This window comes from Salvelinus alpinus, chromosome 9 (assembly GCF_045679555.1).
Source record: "Salvelinus alpinus chromosome 9, SLU_Salpinus.1, whole genome shotgun sequence".
NCBI lineage: Eukaryota > Metazoa > Chordata > Actinopteri > Salmoniformes > Salmonidae > Salvelinus > Salvelinus alpinus.
Genome location: NC_092094.1, coordinates 26,080,299 through 26,100,981, shown reverse-complemented (window position 1 = coordinate 26,100,981; position 20,683 = coordinate 26,080,299). Strand labels below are relative to the sequence as shown.

At 44.3% G+C, this 20,683-nt stretch overlaps 1 protein-coding gene and 1 long non-coding RNA gene across 2 annotated transcripts in view; one reads left to right on the top strand and one right to left on the bottom strand.

The window, feature by feature from the left end:
- Positions 1 to 20,683, top strand: part of LOC139584559 (leucine-rich repeat-containing protein 4C-like) — a 97,317-nt gene that overhangs the window by 21,883 nt on the left and 54,751 nt on the right. The window lies entirely within an intron of this gene.
- Positions 8,536 to 12,824, bottom strand: LOC139584558 (uncharacterized). Its single transcript, XR_011676784.1, has 5 exons — positions 12,592 to 12,824; positions 11,442 to 11,790; positions 11,148 to 11,332; positions 9,629 to 11,040; positions 8,536 to 9,467 (listed from the first exon to the last, which is right to left on the bottom strand). It is a non-coding gene; the product is annotated as an uncharacterized lncRNA (long non-coding RNA).

Sequence of the window (20,683 nt, the reverse complement as noted above, 5' to 3'; positions counted from 1 at the left end):
TTATGGCTTAGGGGTAGAGGCTGTTAAGGAGCCTTTTGGACCAAGACTTGGTGCTCCTGTACCTCTTGCCGTGTGGTAGCAGAGAAAACAGTCTATGTCTTGGGTGACTGAAGTCTGACAATTGTTTGGGCTTTCCTCTGACACCGCCTAGTATATAGGTCCTGGATGGCACCACCTGATCCATGTCTGGTGTTATATTACTATCGGCCTCCCATGTCACGCCTGTGTCATGTTAATGAGCCAGATGCATCTCATCGGCATATTCATGAACTGGAAGGTTTGCCTATGTTATAGGACTGCAGAGGTGACTCTGTGTGTGTTTGTGTATGCGTGTGTGTTAGTGTGTCTCTGTGTGGGTGGGTGAGGGTTTCTTTGTGTGTGTGTGTTTCTCTATGTCTCCGTGTGGGTGGGTGTTTCTCTGTGTCTCTCTCTCTGTTTCTCTCTCTCTCTCTGTGTGTGTGTGTGTGTGTTTGTGTGTGTTAGTGTGTTTCTCTGTGTTGTTGTGTGGGTGGGTGTCTCTGTGTGTGTGTGTGTGTGTGTGTGTGTGTGTGTGTGTGTGTGTGTGTGTGTGTGTGTGTGTGTGTGTGTGTGTGTGTGTGTGTGTGTGTGTGTGTGTGTGTGTGTGTGTGTGTGTGTGTGTGTTAGTGTGTTTCTTTGTGTGTCTGTGTGTGTGTGTTAGTGTGTTTCTTTGTGTGTGTGAAAGTGTGTGTGTTTCTTTGTGTCGCTGTGTGGGTGGGTGTTTGTGTGTGTGTGTGTGTGTGTGTGTGTGTGTGTGTGTGTGTGTGTGTGTGTGTGTGTGTGTGTGTGTGTGTGTGTGTGTGTGTGTGTGTGTGTGTGTTAGACTAGGGAGGTTATGCACCCTTCACTGTTCTACTTTGATTTATGTTGAAGTCTTCCTGAGAAGCAGTTACAATGCTTGTAATCTCTGCATCATGTTTTATGCCACCTCTGTTGAAATGAAAAGATTTGTATAGTTGAAATCCCTGTGGACATGCACTGCATTGTAGAAAAACATGTATCTCTTTGTCTCACAATGTCTGAACAAAGGGATGTAAATAAAGAGACAGAAAAATGTGAAGACCAGGTGGTGCATGTTCAGCCATCCATTTCAAATGTAATATAACCTGAGTAGTTTTAGGCTGCAGCATCAGTCAGGGTATCCCCCCCTGAGGGAAATGTGTGTTTGCAGGGTGTTGCGGCCAGGTTAAAAGGATCCTAAGCCTTGATGGAACAGGTAGGACCCCTCAGTTACTGGCGTGTTGTGCTATGCCCATCCCCCCATCTCGCCTCCCTCCCTACCGGGGTGTTATGTATTAGCATAACACTGATGGGAGCATGAAAGAGACATAAAGTCCTTCTGTATCCATTAGCTTCATCTCAAGGTGTTTCCTTTTATTCCAGAAAGGCCCCATCACAGCCTGGTCATCACAATGACTTCTCTACACTACGCTCAAAGGCTGCACTATTTATTTTTCTCAGCTTTTGAATTGGAAAGAGAGTCTTTGGTTAAAATGTCTTAACAACTTAGACTCAACAACATGTACTCAGAGAAGCCTGTCCTTTCTGAGGAGCTGAGGCCCATTTCAATGAGGTCATAGAGGATAGGTTATGTTGAATGACAGCCCTGAGGATATGTTCAAGGTCAAACAAGTATCATAGCACACTATCAGAGAGACTGCGCTGATTTAGTTCAAGCATTATTATATCTAATAAGACTACTTCCCATGATTCACACTGATATTTTGGCTGCTACAGACCAAGACCTGTCCCCTCCACAGTCACCCTGTGCACTCCAATCCAATCCACTCTCCTGTTCTCATCTCTCCCAGGCATTGTTGGCTAATTGGGATAAGCTCCTTGTCTGTTTGACTTCACTCCTCAGATTCAGGAGATGAACCTCAACGGACAATTGTGTTTCCTGTACAGAACGAAATTACACATAAAAAAGTGGGTGGGGGAAACAAAGTGAAAAAATATTTGATAGCAGCCTAGTGGAGTGTTAGCAATAGCGTCTGATCCAGCGTCTGATCCAGCACACTGACTTAGACGTGTTGCTGAGGCATTCATTACACTTTGTTAGGAATGGCAGCTATCAATCCGTAAATGAGCCGTACAAGTCATATCAATTATGCCGAAAGCGCGGAAATCCCTTCCGTAAGTGTCAAAAATGCAAATGTCTTAAATGGATGACTGGGCGGGTGGCTAAAGCTTATAGGAGGGAGTTTACTCCCCAAAGCCATGTTCTCTCTCATCAGCTGTTGTGACAGCATAGGTTCCAGTCCATGTGAGGGAACATACTGTAGATCCTCAGGTATAAGGGAGAAATAGTGCTATTTTGTCCCTGGCTCTGTGGATTCCATTAATTTCTTAGTATATTTATGAAGTTTGAACATGAAAAATAAAAACATAAACTTTGTCATTTACTTCAACTTTATTTTATTGGTGGTTCAGCATCTGGACAGCTTCTGGGCAGTGAGTCTCCTGTGAGACTGGGTAGTGAATTCAGACGCCAAGCTAAAGTAAACCCAGCTGCCTACTAACCTATGCTGACTTGACAGGAAGAGCTAAGACAAGTCTCCTGTCTCAAGTCATTGCATCCCCATAGAACCATACCTTCCCTTTGGCTGCCATTCAACTTCATCAGATGAGGATTGTTTCCAAATTCTTTACCTTATTACCCACGTACATTAGCTAATGATGCACTGGCTTTTTCAAATCGAGTGGGCAGAATGTGCTGTTGCAGCTAGACGACAGTCTCTGCTTTCAAAGACCTCCTGATAGAGCAGAAAACTCTGGCTCTTAGTTGCAGGGGTGTACAGGGTAAGTTAGCCTGCCACCTCAGGGTGAGTCCATGTGAGGCTCCTGTAGAGATGTGGGAGCAGGCCGGTATACACTGAGGGTGGTGCAGAGTTCTATAAAGGCAGGCAGACACGCTGAGCAAATTAAGATCCTACATCTGCACTGAGGATGGAGCAGATATCTGTGGGGGCAGGCAGGGATACGGATCAGTTCTAAGGGGGTACACAAATAGAGGATGAAGTAGTTGTATGGAGACAGAGAGGAACACACAGATACTGAGGATGGAGAATAGGGTTTGAGTCTTTCTCAGAGAGACTGTGGGGTAATATGGAGACCTGTACTGTTGGGCCCAACATGAGGCTTCTTTAGTTTCCATATCTGTCTGACACATTGTGTGCTTGTGTGTCTGATACACATAAACACACACACTATGTATTTCTCTGTGTATTTCTCAGACGCTCTCTTACACACACACACACACACACACACACACACACACACACACACACACACACACACACACACACACACACACACACACACACACACACACACACACACACACACACACACACACACACACACACACACACACACACACACACACACACACAGTAGACACAAGCATTAGCGCTCACATACCAAGACAACTCCCTCTCACGTTCTCTGTTATAATCTCCCCCTCTCTGTCACACAGAAACACACAGGGAGTCTCTTTCTCTCCCATCTTTTTTTACCCCTCCTGACTCAGTTTTCTTCTGTCTGACTAATCTCAATGTGCTCTGCATGCTCTATGCTCAGTAATTGGTTTAGAGAACTGTTTATCCCCGGCCCCCACACTTCCCCACTCGCGCCACACCGAATCCGCTCCCCTGCATGCCTTCAATCAGACAGCCATTCCAGGGAGCAACAATGTCTTGGCTGATTTTGGCACTGCTGTCCCACAGGTAATGGGAGAGATTTAAAGAAGGCTGCCGCCGACCTGCACAAACAGCCCTGAGGTTGGGGGAAAGAATAGCAGCTCATCTGGAAAGTGACCGCATCAGTGCTTTTGTTAGCCACCTAGCTGGAGATTGTGTAGTTGGTGCTGATAGTTTGGCCGCTAAGCTAAGCTACCCCTGCTAAACAGAACACTGCCACTGTGTCACAATTAGCCTTGATGGCTGCAGTCATGATTGCTGGGCCTGGTGGCGCTGGAGTCAATCCGTCTCCCGTCACGGTAATATCACTACTGTAGAGATCATTATCAAAGTGATGAATTCTGCAGCCTATTCACCCTGAGGATTTCACACCTGGACAGGAATCAAGGGAAAATACAGGCAGTTGTTAGCTTTGCTAGATCTCCTCTGACTCCTGTGTTTAACAAGATCACAGTGGACAAAATTACCCTGGTCTCACTCACATGGTCTAATAGTAAGGCCTCAGGTCTTGGAATTGGAACAGATAAGCACTTTTTTCTCTCATCAACACGTGTTCCCATAATGTATTCCTGGAAGCAGGAGCAAACCAGGTCAAATAACCAGGTCAAATAACCAGGTCGAACGTTTAAAAGGCAGAGAATTATAATTTTTTTAAACCACAACCTCATATTCTGAGAAACAAGTATGTCCAGAAGTAAACACTAACTGGACCCCTCTTACAGTCTGCATCAAGCTTTGGCCCCAGGTCTACACACACACACACACACACACACACACACACACACACACACACACACACACACATGAACACACATGAACACATACACACGTGAACACACAAACACACTTGAACAGACACATGAATACACGCCAGATTTACACAGACTCATACACCCACACACACACAGATCCAGCAGCTCTGACTGATTAGAGTGCATGATTAATTAGGAGACAGATTGCTAAATGCCTACGTTCATGGTCTGACGGGGAGAGGTAAAGTGTCTCTGTGGTGCTGAACACCCTCCTCTGCCCCTCTTTTCTCTATCCTCTCTCAACTCTCTCTCTCTCTCTTTCTCTCTTCTCTCGTTTTCTCCCTGTCTATATTAAGCTCTTCTGGGCTAATCATTCCTAGAGGACGGCAGCCCAACAATATTGCCATGACTTGACACACATCTGTGCTCAATCAGATTCCAACAACATCCTTCCTTTAGACTCCAACTACTGCCACAGTCAGAGAGGATGAAAAGCATTTTTCTCCCACACATCTCTCAATCTTATCATTTTACATTCGTTTTAATAAACTTCCTGATTCTGTTTGTCCCTCTCTCTCGCTCAGCGTAATCTCTTCTGGACAGGAAGACGGACAGTCTTTCATTGTGTGATTAAAAGTAAGCTTTCACATTTTTTCGTTCCAAATACTGTATCCCTGCTCTTCTCTCATCCCCCCACTCCTCTGTTGTGCTTTGCTGGTGCTGGACCTTGTGGGAGGTGTGTGCTGTAATTCATGTGTTTGAATATGGAGAATATGTCCAGTTTTATGGATGGCACTGACTTTGGCAATTTATCCACTGGCTCTGCTCTCCACTAGTATAGGCTTCAGCTGCCTCAGAGGACCATATCCCCAAAGAGAGAGAGGCATATATCAACAAACAAATATCGCCAAACAGTCACACACACATGTAAGCTAGCACACACACACACGCACACACACACACACACACACACACACACACACACACACACACACACACACACACACACACACACACACACACACACACACACACACACACACACACACACACACACACACACACAGACACAGACACAGACACACACAACAACACAGAGAAACACACTAACACACACAAACACCCACCCACACGGAGACACACGGAGACATGTCAGACACACACACACAGAGAGAGAGAGAGAGAGAAACAGAGAGAGAGACACAGAGAAACACCCACCCACACGGAGACACAGAGAAACACACACACACAAAGAAACACTCACCCACCCACACAGAGACACACTAACACACACGCATACACAAACACACACAGAGTCACCTCTGCAGTCCCATAACAAAGGCAAACCTTCCAGTTCATGAATATGCAGATGAGATGCATCTGGCTCATTAACATGACACAGGTGTGACATGGGAGGCCGATTAGTAATATAACACCATACATGGATCAGGTGGTCCCATCCAGGACCTATATACTAGGCGGTGTCAGAAGCAAGCCCCAAAAATGTAAGCATGTGTGTCGTCGTGAGTATAGAACACACGATCGAGAATAGAACGCTGAAAAGACTCCATGACTATCCTCTTATCTTCTTTAGTAGATTCCCATTCAGGATGGCTAGCTCTCTTGAACCTGTTCTTTTACAAGGGTTCAAGAGGTTTGAGAAATGACTTTTATGTCTGGACTCAATGAAATCGAATCTCACCATCCTTGAGGTTTACAATTGATTTTCAAAGATGATTGAATGAATATGCTCAAGGTAATTGGATTTGTTTAATTTTCATTCTGAAAGACTATGTGATAGGCTGCCTCGATCAGAGCAAATGAATGCATTCATTTCACATCCCCACCATTTTGTTTAACACTCTCTGGAACTTGACACTTGATCTGTGAAGTGTATGTCAGACAACATCTTCTAGAGCATTGGGGTGTTTGTGGTGTTCGGTCCACAAGAGTTGAAATCAGTGGTTACCAATAATAGCATCTTCCTGGTTCACATTAGTCTGCCTGGGGATTTTCTTAATGAATGTGCTTTCAAGCTGGATGTGATCTGACTGCTAAGACACAGTGCTTGAGGCTCTCGCTGCTCTCTCTCTCCTCACTCATTTCTTTCTCCTCCTTTCTTTTTATCTATATCTCTCTCTGTCCTCTCCCTTTTCTCCTCGGCCTCTTCTACTCTCTCTCTATTTCTCTCCTCTCTCTTTTTCCTCTCTGTCTCCTCTAATCTATGTTTCTCTTTCTCTCTGTCTTTCTCTCTGGATCTTCAGCTAAAGTTGAAACCTACCCAGCTGAACGTGTCTTCTAAGGTGACCTGTGTTTGTCCCCAACTGAAACCCTATCATTTGTGTACCAGTGATCAAATGGATTTGGGATTTGTCACAGCTTAACCATGTGAATATTATATTCACCTATTTAGAAGGTTCATTCATCACTTACCAACCCTGACCTCATCACTTGAGAGGGTATTTGTAACACTGAAGTTACAACATCTGTTTTGTGCGACTACCCCTCCTCACATCTAAATGTATTGGGTGTGTTATGACTATTTTGGTTGCGTCCCTAAACAGTGCCCATGGGGAGACCCAGCTGCCCAGGGTTCTGATGACAGACTGGCTGTTCTCAGGGGTTCAGCCATTTCCTCCTCCTCTGGCTGTTCCTCTGGGCTTGTTTTTTCACAGTTTTGGGGTCTCTCAGGCCAGGCAGAGGACCACAAACACACACACGCACACTCACACTCACTCTGAGCCTGATCAAACACTACTGGACTGCACCCATAACTAAAGAGAGAACGGTGCTTGTTTGCACTGAGTGTACGGACGTCATCTGTAATGGAACATTTGCTCCTGTTTGAACTGCAACAAGCTCCTTCTCATGAGCAAATCTGAAACAAAGCCATGAGCTCTGTTCTTTTGATCCATGCTTTTGATGCCAAATTAAATGCACAAGCTTCAAACTCGCGAGACAACACAGCATCCAAGAACACAGAAGATGCCAAGACACTTCCCACTACAGTGAGGTGAATGGCAGATGTGGCAAGGGAATGTGCGTCTCTCTCTCTCTTTCGCTCTCTCTCTTTGTCTTTCTCTCTCTCCCCCCTCTCTCTCTTCCCCCCGTCTCTCTCTATCTCTCTCTCTCCCCTTCTTTCTCTCATTATGAAAATAGTATCACAAACCTGATTATTATTCTCTCCTACCCAGACAGGATCAGAAGAGAACAATCAGGGAGAGTAACTGTGCTTATTCTATTTTTAAATCCTGCTTATGTAAACCGCCAAGTGGCGACGCTGATGAAAGACAATGATCCAAACATTGTTTGCTATAATTGTATAACAGGTCTAGATAAACGTGTTACTGAATATACCTGATCTGGATATGTACCTTGATGATTCCAAGTAGAGAAGCTGCTCAATGTGTGTGTATGTATGTGTGTGTGTGTGTGTGTGTGTGTGTGTGTGTGTGTGTGTGTGTGTGTGTGTGTGTGTGTGTGTGTGTGTGTGTGTGTGTGTGTGTGTGTGTGTGTGTGTGTGTGTGTGTGTGTGTGTGTGTGTTGGCGTGCGTATACATATAAGTGTTTGCTTGTGTGTGTACCTGAGGCCTGCTCTTCTGCAGTGCTACCTCATCCATGACATGTGTATCAGACACCTAAGAGTTAATGAACAGGCCCTCAGCACCTCTGGCCCTGATACATCTTCCAGACATCCACATCATGAATGACTACTTCAGCATATCAGCAGAGCAGTCTACATATACAAACACATGCTGGCAAGGATGCTTTGCATGGATGCACACACACACACACTCATTGTGTATTTATTCCTTGTGTTATTATTTTTCTATTATATATATTTCTGTTCTCACTGCGTTGTTGGGAAGGGCCTGTCATGCCAAATAATGTCTTCCGGCCAAATAGTGTCCCCCTCTATGTCACAATGGGATTCGATAAACAACTACCGTCCGTTGCTATATCAACGGTGTGACGACCTAATGATTAACATTTTGGAGATCATTACAGCCTAAATGACATTCTTTTCATCAACGCTATTCAAACTAGGCTGATTTCCGCGACAATTTCACTGTTTAAAAGTTTTATTTTAGCTAATAAAATGAAAACATTAATTCAAACTACTTTTGGGTACCTTGCTAACATTACAACATGAAATCCATATCTTAAACATTGCTATGTTTCGGAAATGACAAAGAAAACACGTAATCTGCTTGACACATTGAAGTTACTTACCTTACAGATCACGAAGTCAGCTAATTACCACTCCATTCATATGGAAATCGATTTGATTCATACACTTGCTTGTCTGGCTGTCATGTTTTTATTTTAACCTGCCCTTCCCTTGTCTACACTGAAATCATATAATTTCACTAGTCCTCTATTATGATTATTTTTTTTCTATCTCGCATAACTCATTAGTACACCCTTGTGGTTGAATATAAATGTATCTATTGTAGGTTCGAGGATACAACAATGAATAATGTGGAACAAATAAATGCCATCAAAGGATACCTTACAACTTACAATAATGAACACCTTGTGAAAACCAACCTGGCAATATTTAGATTGTAATACATAAACTTTGATAGTTTTGGTACAGGTGTGTCATTAATTTATTTTCCTAGATTGTTTGTGCACTAACAAGGAAATCATAGACTAAAATGCTGAATTCTGGTGTGTGGAATATAGAGGAAGTGGTTGCTGTGTGGGTGGGAGGTTCTGCCTGTCACTTGTTCTCAAAAGGAGGACTTGAAGAGGGAGACTGCAAAGTCCAGGCACTGCTGCTCACTTTGTTCTGAGTGTTACAGTGCTAATGTTTTTAGTTGATCTGTGTATCTCACATATTATGTGACCAGTATGATAGAGCAAGAAAACTTTCTTAGCAGATAATGACAACAACAGTAGCTGTAGATGATATAATGACAAGTTGGAGTGTAGTTGGTAATGGAGGATGTCAGGTGGATCCACGTCTGGGTGTTAGGCAGAACCCCTAGGTCTTGGAGAGCAGGAGCAGAGTTAAAGGGAACAGGTTAGGAGACAGCGACGTAAACAAGCAAACACACAGGTTACACTTTACTGTGAGAACATTTGATGGACTAGTGCAGTGTTATAAATGGGAGATATGTATTTTTCAACACTTTGGAAGGTATAGCTTACCTCAAGCTTGTCCCCCTCCGACTCAGAGCACAGAGAATCAGACTGATCTGAACTCACTGGTTCTGGTGGATGGGACACCTCCTGGAGGGCACGCAAAGTCAATGGTCCTAAAGTCATGTGGAGGTAAATTGAAGAGGTACATTTTTATAAGCATAGCATAACTACCATTTCTTACTTTCTTGCATCCTCTGTTAGGTGACCTAAACTGGGACATGCTTAACACCCCGTCCATCCTACAATCTAAGCTAGATGCCCTCAATCTCACACAAATGATCAATGAACCTACCAGGTACAACCCCAAATCTGTAAACACGGGCACCCTCATAGATATCATCCTGACCAACATGCCCTCTTAATACACCTCTGCTGTCTTCAACCAGGATCTCAGCAATCACTGCCTCATTGCCTGCGTCTGTAATGGGTCTGCGACCAAACGACCACCCCTCATCACTGTCAAACTCTCCCTAAAACATTGCAGCGAGCAGGCCTTTCTAATCGACCTGGCCCGGTTATCCTGGAAGGATATTGACCTCATTCCATTAGTAGAGGATGCCTGGTTATTCTTTAAAAGTGCTTTCCCCACCATCTTAAATAAGCATGCCCCATTCAAAAAATGTAGAACCAGGAACAGATATAGCCCTTGGTTCAATCCAGACCTGACTGCCCTTGACCAGCACAAAAACATTCTGTGGCGTACTGCATTAGCATCAAATAGCCCCCGCGATATGCAACTTTTCAGGGAAGTTAGGAACCAATATACACAGGCAGTTAGGAAAGCAAAGGCTAGCTTTTTCAAACAGAAATTTGCATCCTGTAGCACAAACTCCAAAAAGTTCCTAAATTATATCATAACCACCATCGATAAAATACAATACTGTGCAGCTGTATTCATCGACCTGGACAAGGCTTTCGAGTCTGTCAATCACCACATTCTTATCGGCAGACTCAACCGCCTTGGTTTCTCAAATGACTGCCTCGCCTGGTTCACAAAATACTTCTCAGACAGAGTTCAGTGTGTCATCTATCACTCCAGTGTTTAATTGCTAAATTGAAATTACTTCGCCACTACGGCCTATTTATTGCCTTACCTCCCTAATCTTACCTCATTTGCATACACTGTATATTGTTTTTTTTTCTATTGTGTCATTGCCTGTATGTTTGTTTATTCTATGTGTAACTCTATGTTGTGGTTTGTGTCACACTGCTTTGCTTCATCTTGGCCAGGTCGCAGTTGCAAATGAGAACTTGTTCTCAACTGGCCTACCTGGTTAAATAAAGGTGAAAAAAGTGAACCAAAGCTTAACATGCATTGTCTATTGGGCTTCAGCTAAGTGTAGGGCGTCAGTGCTTCCAGTGGTCGACCGTCCAACTGCTCCAACTGTGGATGATTGTTGGCTTCCACCGAGGTAACCCTAGGAAGACAGAGAGAAAATGATCAGTGTTAGGGAAGCTAAAACTAGCTTCAGGTTATTTTGTGAGCAAATCCAAATAATTATTATTTGAGATTTTTTATATTCACTTTAACAGATGGTGATCCCAGCTAGGAGCGAAAGAGCAGCAAGGTTTCCCAGGTCTCGCCTTCCTTTCGTCCTTCTTCCAAACCAAGTAATTCACCCGGATGTCATAGCTCTTGGTCCCCCTCTTGATTCGGCTCTGGTAGCTCTCCTTCTGTTTTTCCTGCGCCTTGTCCATGTTCAGTCTCACCTTGATTGATGACAGGAATACATGCAATTATATTTTATATTACAAATACATTTTTTGCACATCTCTTGGAGGGACTGAAAATAAACGAACAGCAGACAATCCTTTTTACCTGGTCGAAAACCTCCACATCCTTCTCAGCCGTGCCTGAAGGTCGAAGGCGTTCTGATCTGGATTGACAACTTCCACCACATCAATAGCCAAACAACAACACTAAGTCAATCACACATTTGATAGACTACAGTATATGCAATAATTGTATATAATAGAACTTGATTGATAAACAAAAAGTTATTTCACTTGCCCAGCTTTCCACCTCCTTGACAATTCCCCATCAGAAGAAAGCATAGGTTGATTTTGGCAATCATGAGCTTCACTCCGAAATGTCCAGCATGCATCTCGGTCAGCACAGCAGCCTTCTCCTCCTTAGTAAAATTCACCCTCCTGTGTGGCTGGCCATCCTTCCCCCGTAAGTAGATATGACAAGTTGGAAGAGAAGAGTTGTTGAAATACCCAAGTCTAAGTACATTTGCACTGCTGTCTTTCTCTCTCTGTTTCTCTCTCTCCATCTTGCTCTCTCTCTGTCTTCCAATTTCTTCCCACCTCTCTCTCCCTCTCTCTTTCATTCTTTCTTTCTCACGTTCTTCCTCCCCCCTCTCTGTGTCTGTCTAGCGAAGACACCTAGTTAAGGGAATTTGTAATTACCATAATTCCTTACACCTATCCATTTGATTGAGCCGGTTTAACTTATAGCTAGACAACTCAATATGACAGAGGTATAACTATATAATTGGAGGCTACTGAGGGGAGGATGGCTCATAATAATGTCTGGAATAGAGTCAATTGAATGGTATCAACCACATAGAAATCACGTGTTTGATACCATTCCAGACATTATTATGAGCCATCCTCCCCTCAGCAGCCTCCACTGAACTATATGTATAGCTAGCACCTAGCAAACATTAGATGGAAAATGGTTGTGAATTTCTCTGAATGTTGCGCCTTTTGTTGAGATCAGTGGTGTCTTCATAGTATTTTGCCTGGTTGGAAAGATAAAAGAGAATCTCCTCGAGGGATGCCATTGAAGTGCAAGCTACATACAAACAGAAAGCTACAATAACAGTTACAGTAGCTTGCTTGCTAGCTAGCTAATGTTATATAAATAAACCTTATATAGGTGCAGTAGCTAACAATGTAAATCTAAAAACAGCTTACATTATTTATTCCTATTTAACAATATGTACTTATATAAAGACACATACATGGTAAAGAAAGTGTTCTCTTTCCAGTATTTTCGGTCCTCTGAAGCAGCAGGTAGTCAGCAGGTTGTCACCGTCAAAAACTTGGAGAGCAAAACTTGGAGAGCAATTCTGAGATAATAATTTTGCACGGACTGATCAAGCATTTATGCTGTGAAATTAAACTAGAACTGCCCGCATCCTCCTTTCTTCGCGACCACTACCAGGTAAAATAGAGCCAAGCAACCAGCATAGCAACGGACGCTTTGGTTCATTACGTAATCCGGTCAGAATGTTTCAAGTTCTAGCAACAGCCCTAGCAACAGAAGCTAGAGCTCATCGAATCCCATTGTGACGTAAAGGGGGACACTATTTGGCCGGGGGACACTATTTGGCATGACAGGCCCGTAAGTAAACATTTCACTGTTCTTTACGAAGCATGTGACAAATAAAACTGGATTTGATTTTACACTCACGCACACACGCACGCACACACACACGCACACACACACACATACACACACACACACACACACACACACAGCACCACCCCTCCTCACATACTGACTGAGGTTATCTTGTTTCCTTTGTTTAATTGTGTTTTCAGCTGAATTATCAAAGCAGTTGGATCTGCTCTAATATATGCAAACGCTAACCAAGTCAAAAGAGAGAAAAGAGAACAAACAATAAACAATGGGAGCTCTTGCTCTTGACAAGGCTAACCCACTGCTGCTACTCTAGCTGAGTTCTGATGAATGCAGTGATAGATATTTTTAATATTGTAAAAACATAAAAAAGGTCCTTGTGTCTTTGCATGTGAGGATATTTTATAGCGTACAGTGTGGTTCCATCACACAGTCATTAGAAAAACACGTCATTACACTGGGGTAAAGGGAGTTGAGAACTGTTTTAATTTTAGACTTTATCTCTTCTCCATTGCACTTATATTAATTGATTACGTAATTTAGTTTGGCAGAAGAGGAGCAAAACAAAGTGCACTTTAGACTCTAATTGATGCTGGTTCTCCTGAGTCTGCACCCTCAGCATTCTTCCTCCCTCACCAATGAAGTTAACTAGGTGGGGGAGGGAGAGTGGACGCAGGAGGGATGGAGGTAGGAAAGGGGAAGAAGGAATGAGTGGCTAGTCTGGGCTGTGTGTGTGTCTTGTGTGATTGTGGATAAATACGTAGTGTTGTTGTGTGTGGGGTGCACATTTCATTTCCTCCCTGTCTGTCCATTGTTAGTCCAGGGCTTTGAGAGGCAAAGAAAGTGGAGATCCATTTTCTAGGCTCTGTTGTGACGGAGATTAGCTGAGGCTGGGCTTGTTTCTATTTGAATAATCTCTCTCTCTCTTTCCATTCTGCCTTTTTCTCAATCTCCATGTCTCTTTTTCCTTGTCTCTCTTTCTTTCTTTCTTTCTTTCTTTCTTTCTTTCTTTCTTTCTTTCTTTCTTTCTTTCTTTCTTTCTTTTGTTCTCTGTCCTGTCTCGCACTTTCACCCGCTACGACAATCCACGGCACCGCTGAACAGGGTTATCTGTGACGTTCTTCTCCGTTTCTCTACTGGTTCCCTCACAGCACACATGTGGACAGGGAGGAGGAGGGGTGTTTGTGTACGCTGGGTCGGGGGGTCAGATTGATAAAGGAAGTGATGCTTAAACAGGAAACAGTCAGGAAGTGTAAATTCACAGGGCGCCACACTCTCGTCAAGTGAGAGTTTGCAGGAAGGCTTGCTGCCTGGGTCCACTTCACCAGAGCCACAGTGTCACCTTAATTATGTAGCTTCTCCAAACCTCCAAAATCCAATAAAATCAATGTTATTTGTCACATGCTTCGTAAACAATAGGTGTAGCCTAAGATTGAAATGCTTACTTATGGGCCCTTCCCAACAATTAACAGAGAAAGAAAATAGAGAAATAATAGAAAAGTATTAACACGTTATAATAAAAGTAATAACAAAGAGACAATGAGTAATGATAACTTGGCTTGTATACACTGTTTACCAGTACCGAGTCGATGTCCAGGGGTATGGGGTAATTGAGGTAGATATGTACATATAACTAGTAATACATGTACTATCCTGTTGGGATAGATAATATACAGTAGCAGCAGCACATGTGATCAAAAAAAGTTATTGCAAAAAGGGTCAATGCAGATAGTCTGGGTAGCTATTTGATTATCTATTTAACTAGCTATTTAGCAGTCTTGGCTTAGAAGATGTTTAGGATCCTGTTGGTTCCAGACTTGGTGCATTGGTTTTGCTTGCCGTGTGGTAGCAAAGATAACAGTTTTGGGTGGCTGGAGTCTTTGAAAACGTAAGGCTTTCCTCTGACACCTTCTGGTATAGAGGTCCTGAATGACAGGGAGCTCAGCCCCAGTGATGTACTGGGCCATATACACTACCCTTTGTAGTGCCTTGCAGTCGGAGGGATGGGGTTGACGGGGTAGCATAGCACTTTTCGTACATAACCCCCCCCCCGGAAGACACAAGCAGGCCCAGCGCATGCCTAGGAGACCCAGCTTTACTCTGCTTTATGTAGCCTCATTTCACCTCCCAACTATAACTTACACAGCAGCCCTGGCAGAGTTAAGGTGTTAGCAGAGCTGCCGTCCACATCGTAAGCCTTGTCCGATCCCAAGAAGGAAGGATGAAAGGAAAACACAAGAGAGGACGGAGGGATGAGGGCTGGGTTTTGAATGACTGTGGAGTGGGATGGGGGTGCCGTTAATAATCAGGACTTGAATAAAAGTGTGTGTGCATGTGCATGTGTGTGTGCGTGCCTGCGTGTGCGCACGAGTGTGTGTGTGGTGTGTGCTCTGCCACATAGACTCAGACAAGACTGATGAGGAGCCTGGATCTCAGCATGGCTGTCATGGTTCAGTCTGGGCTGAAAGGAGTTTGAATTAGAGGTGAGACGGCTGGAGAGGCAGCCGGGAGGAGGAGGGAGACTAGAATGAGCAGAGTGTGAGCTCACTGGGGAAGATCAGAAAGGTGGGAGATAGAGAGAGAATGGTGGGCAAGAGAGGGTAAGAGAAGAGAGAGAGCAAGAGATAGAGGTAAAGCAGAGAGAAATGCAGAAAGAAAAAGGAAGATAGGGAGAGAGAGACAGGGAGCCCCAAGAGTGTACATCCCTAGTCAGTAATTCCACTGGGGCTCTCCACACAGCTCTTCAGTTTCATCTCCAGATGAAAAATATATAACCTCTTCAGACGCCCTGCTTCTCACAGAGAGAAGCAAGAGAGAGAGAGTTGCTCACTTTCCATCTGTCTCTATCTCTATCATTTCACATGCATACTCTCAGACACACATGTAGACTCTGTCTGGTAAGCCTGCTGTTGACACACACACACACACACACACACACACACACACACACACACACACACACACACACACACACACACACACACACACACACACACACACACACACACACACACACACACACACACACACACACACACACACACACACACACACACACACACACACACACACACCTCCACTGATAGCCATCAATTACAGAAAGCACATTGCAAGCATGACTCCTTTCACTGAAATATGGCCTATATCCTTCAGCTGTTACCCAAATACACTCCTAGAAAAAAGGTGCTATCTAGAAACAATAAGGGTTCTTTGTCTGTCCCCATAGCAGAACCCTTTTTTGGTTCCAGGTAGAACCCATTTTGGTTTCAGGTATAACTGTTTTGAGTTCCATGTAAAACCCTCTGTGGAAAGGGTTCTGCATTGAACCCAAAATGGTTCTACCTGGAACCAAAAGGGTTCTTTCTACCTTTAACCAAAAAGGGTTCTTCAAATGGTTCTCCTATGGGGACAGCCGAAGAACCCTTATTGGTTCTAGATAGCACCTTTTTTTCTAGGAGTGTAGATATGGCCAATGCCAATATATCAGATGTCCACGACTGTATAGATGAGCAAACAAAACTAGCAGAACTATTCGGTCTTGATAACCAAACATGTCTATGGAATACAGGCTGTACTGTAGCTCGTCCAGTTTCTCTTCAGCTCTATCCTGCTTTCTTTTCTCTGTCCCTCCCTATAGCTCTCTCTCTCTCGCACAGACACGTTCTCACTGACTCTCTTTCTCTCCCTTTATACCTCTTTCTTCCCTCTGTCTGTTACCTCCTCACATCTCTAACCCACCCTTTGTCAAAGCTGCAACCTACTTATTCAGAATCCTGTACTAAATACAACATCCAATCCTACTCTCCTCACTGTGACTCTCTCTGCTATGTTTCGGTGTCAGGGAGTCTGCACGGCAGGCAGTTTTGCTACAGTATCTGACTGTAGTACCCTGACGATTCTCTGATGCGTTGGTGCGTACACTACACCCCCTGGACGGGGAGGGCTGGCGGGCGGCAACAGCTGCTGCTGGCACTGAGGCTATGGGCTAGACTGGGGCGAGATCTTTCCGGAAAGCACCGGGAGACGGATGGTCTGTGCAAGACAGAGACGCATGGCTGATGGCGCGTGGCCTGTACTCCTCATCATCAGCTGCCTCTCTCCCTCCCTCTCTTCTTTTATCTCTCTCCTTCTCTCTCTATATACCTTATCTGTCTATATCTCTATCTTTGTTCACTGTCCCTCATGCAAGAGATTATCAAAGAAAAATAAAATATGTCTCCTCGCAGTGCTCTCTTTCTCTAGCAGTGCTCGCTCTCTCTCCAGCATAACTCTTTCTCTCAAGCAGTGCTCTCTCTCTCTTGCAATTATATTTTTCTCTAGCAGTGCTCTTTCTCTCAAGCAGTGTTCTCTCTCTCTAGCATTACTCTTTCTCTCTAGCATTACTCTTTCTCTCTAGCAGTGCTCTTTCTCTCTATTATTACTCTTTCTCTCTAGCAGTGCTCTCTCTCTCTATTATTACTTTTTCTCTCTATTATTACTCTTTCTCTCTAGCAGTGCTCTCTCTCTCTATTATTACTTTTTCTCTCTATTATTACTCTTTCTCTCTAGCAGTGCTCTCTCTCTCTATTATTACTTTTTCTCTCTATTATTACTCTTTCTCTCTAGCAGTGCTCTCTCTCTCTATTATTACTTTTTCTCTCTATTATTACTCTTTCTCTCTAGCAGTGCTCTTTCTCTCAAGAAGTGTTCTCTCTCTAGCAGTACTCTTTCTCTCTAGCAGTACTCTTTCTCTCTAGCAGTACTCTTTCTCTCTAGCAGTACTCTTTCTCTCTAGCAGTACTCTTTCTCTCTAGCAGTGCCCTCTCTCCCTAGCAGTGCTCTCTCCAGCAGTGCTCTCTCTCTCATCCTCTCTAGCAGTGCTCTCTCTCTAGCAGTGCGCTCTTTAGCAGTGCTCTCTCTTCCTATCAGTGCTCTCTCCAGCAGTGCTCTCTCGAGCAGTGCTCTCTCTGGCAGTGCTCTCTCCAGCAGTACTATCTCTCTCTCTAGCAGTGCTCGCTCTCTCTAGCAGTGCTCTCTCTAGCAGTCCTCTCTCTCTAGCAGTGCTCTCTCTCTCTAGCAGTGCTCGCTCGCTCTCTCTAGCAGTGCTCTCTCTAGCAGTGCTCTCTCTCTAGCAATGCTCTCTCCCTAGCAGTCCTCTCTCTCTAGCAGTGCTCTCTCTCTCTAGCAGTACTCTTTCTCTCTAGAATTACTCTTTCTCTCTAGCAGTGCTCTCTCTCTCTCTAGCAGTGCTCTCTCTCTCTAGCAGTGCTCTCTCTCTCTAGCAGTGCTCTCTCTCTCTAGCATTACTCTTTCTCTCTAGCATTACTCTTTCTCTCTAGCAGTGCTCTTTCTAGCAGTGCTTTCTCTTTCTAGCAGTACTCTTTCTCTCTAGCAGCGCTCTCTCTCTCTAGCATTACTCTTTCTCTCTATCATTACTCTTTCTAGCAGTGCTCTCTCTTTCTAGCATTACTCTTTCTCTCTAGCATTACTCTTTCTAGCAGTACTCTTTATCTCTAGCAGTGCTCTCTCTCTCTCTCTAGCAGTACTCTTTCTCTCTAGCATTACTCTTTCACTCCAGCAGTACTCTTTCTCTCTAGCTGTGCTCTTTCTCTCTAGCTGTGCTCTCTCTTTCTAGCAGTACTCTTTCGCTCTAGCAATGCTCTCTCTCTAGCAGTGCTCTCTCTCTCTAGCAGTACTCTATCTCTCTAGCTGTGGTCTCTCTCTCTAGCAGTGCTCTCTCTCTCTCTAGCAGTGCTCTCTCTCTCTAGCATTACTCTTTCACTCTAGCAGTACTCTTTCTCTCTATCTGTGCTCTTTCTCCCCAGCAATGCTCTCTCTCTATTATTACTCTTTCTCTCTAGCAATGCTCTCTCTCTAGCAGTGCTCTCTCTCTCTCTAGCATTACTATTTCACTCTAGCATTACTCTTTCTCTCTAGCATTACTCTTTCTCTCTAGCATTGCTCTTTCTCTCTAGCATTACTCTTTCTCTCTAGCAGTGCTCTTTCTCTCTAGCATTACTCTTTCTCTCTAGCATTTGTCTTTCTCCCTAGCAGTGCTCTCTCCAGCAGTGCTCTCTCTCTCTCTCTCTAGCAGTGCTCTCTTTAGCAGTGCTCTCTCTCCCTAGCAGTGCTCTCTCTATCTCCAGCAGTGCTCTCTCTAGCAGTGCTCTCTCTCTATAGCAGTGCTCTCTCTCTCTCTAGCAGTGCTCGCTCTCTCTAGCAGTGCTCTCTCTCTAGCAATGCTCTCTCTCTAGCAGTGCTCTCTCTCTCTAGCAGTGCTCTCTCTCTCCAGCAGTACTCTTTCTCTCTAGAATTACTCTTTCTCTCTAGCAATGCTCTCTCTCTCTCTCTAGCAGTGCTCACTCTCGCTAGCAGTGCTCTCTCTCTCTAGCAGTGCACTCTCTCTCTCTAGCAGTGCTCTCTCTCTCTAGCAGTGCTCTCTCTCTCTAGCAGTACTCTTTCTCTCTAGAATTACTCTTTCTCTCTAGCAATGCTCTCTCTCTCTCTATCAGTGCTCACTCTCGCTAGCAGTGCTCTCTCTCTCTAGCAGTGCACTCTCTCTCTCTAGCAGTGCTCTCTCTCTCTAGCAGTACTCTTTCTCTCTAGCAATGCAATCTCTCTATCTGAGCTCTCTCTCGCTAGCATTACTCTCTCTCTAGCATTACTCTTTCTCTCTAGCAGTACTCTTTCTCTCTAGCAGTGCTCTCTCTCTCTCTAGCAGTGCTCTCTTTCTCTACCAATACTCTTTCTCTCTAGCAGTGCTCTTGCTCTCAAGCAGTGTTCTCTCTCTCTAGCAGTACTCTTTCTCTCTTGCTGTGCTCTCTCTTTCTAGCAGTGCTCTCTCTCTCTAGCAGTACTCTTTCTCTCTAGCAGTGCTCTCTCTCTGGCAGTACTCTTTCTCTCTAGCAGTACTCTTTCTCTCTAACAGTGCTCTCTCTCTAGCAGTGCTCTCTCTGTATAGTATTACTCTTTCTCTCTAAAAATACTCTCTCTCTAGCAGTGCTCTCTCTCTCTAGGAGTTATCCTTCTCTCTAGCATAACTCTTTCTCTCTGACAGTGCTCTCTCTCTCTAGCATTACTCTTTCTCTCTAGCAGTACTCTTTCTCTCTAGCAGTGCTCTCTCTCTCTCTAGCAGTACTCTTTCTCTCTAACAGTGCTCTATCTCTCTAGCAGTGCTCTCTCTCTCTCTAGCATTACTCTTTCTCTCTAGTATTACTCTTTCTCTCTAGCAGTGACCTCTCTCTCTAGCAGTGCTCTCTCTCTCTAATACTGCTCTTTCTCTCTAGCAGTGCTCTCTCTCTCTAGCAGTGCTCTTTCTCTCTAGCATTGCCCTCTCTCCCTAGCAGTGCTCTCTCCAGCAGTTATCTCTCTCTCTCTCTCTCTCTCTCTCTCTAGCAGTGCTCTCTCCAGCAGTGCTCTCTCTCTCTAGCAGTGCTCTCTCTAGCAGTGCTCTCTCCAGCAGTGCTCTCTCCAGCAGTGTTTTCTCTCTCTAGCAGTGCTCTCTCTGTATAGCAGTGCTCTCGTTCTCTCTAGCAGTGCTCTTTCTCTCTAGCAGTGCTCTCTCTCTCTAGCAGTGCTCTCTCTCTCTAGCAGTACTCTTTCTCTCTAGCATTACTCTTTCTCTCTGGCAGTCCTCTCTCTCTCTTGCAGTGCTCTCTCTCTCTAGCAGTGCTCTCTCTTCTCTAGCAGTAATCTTTCTCTCTAGCATTACT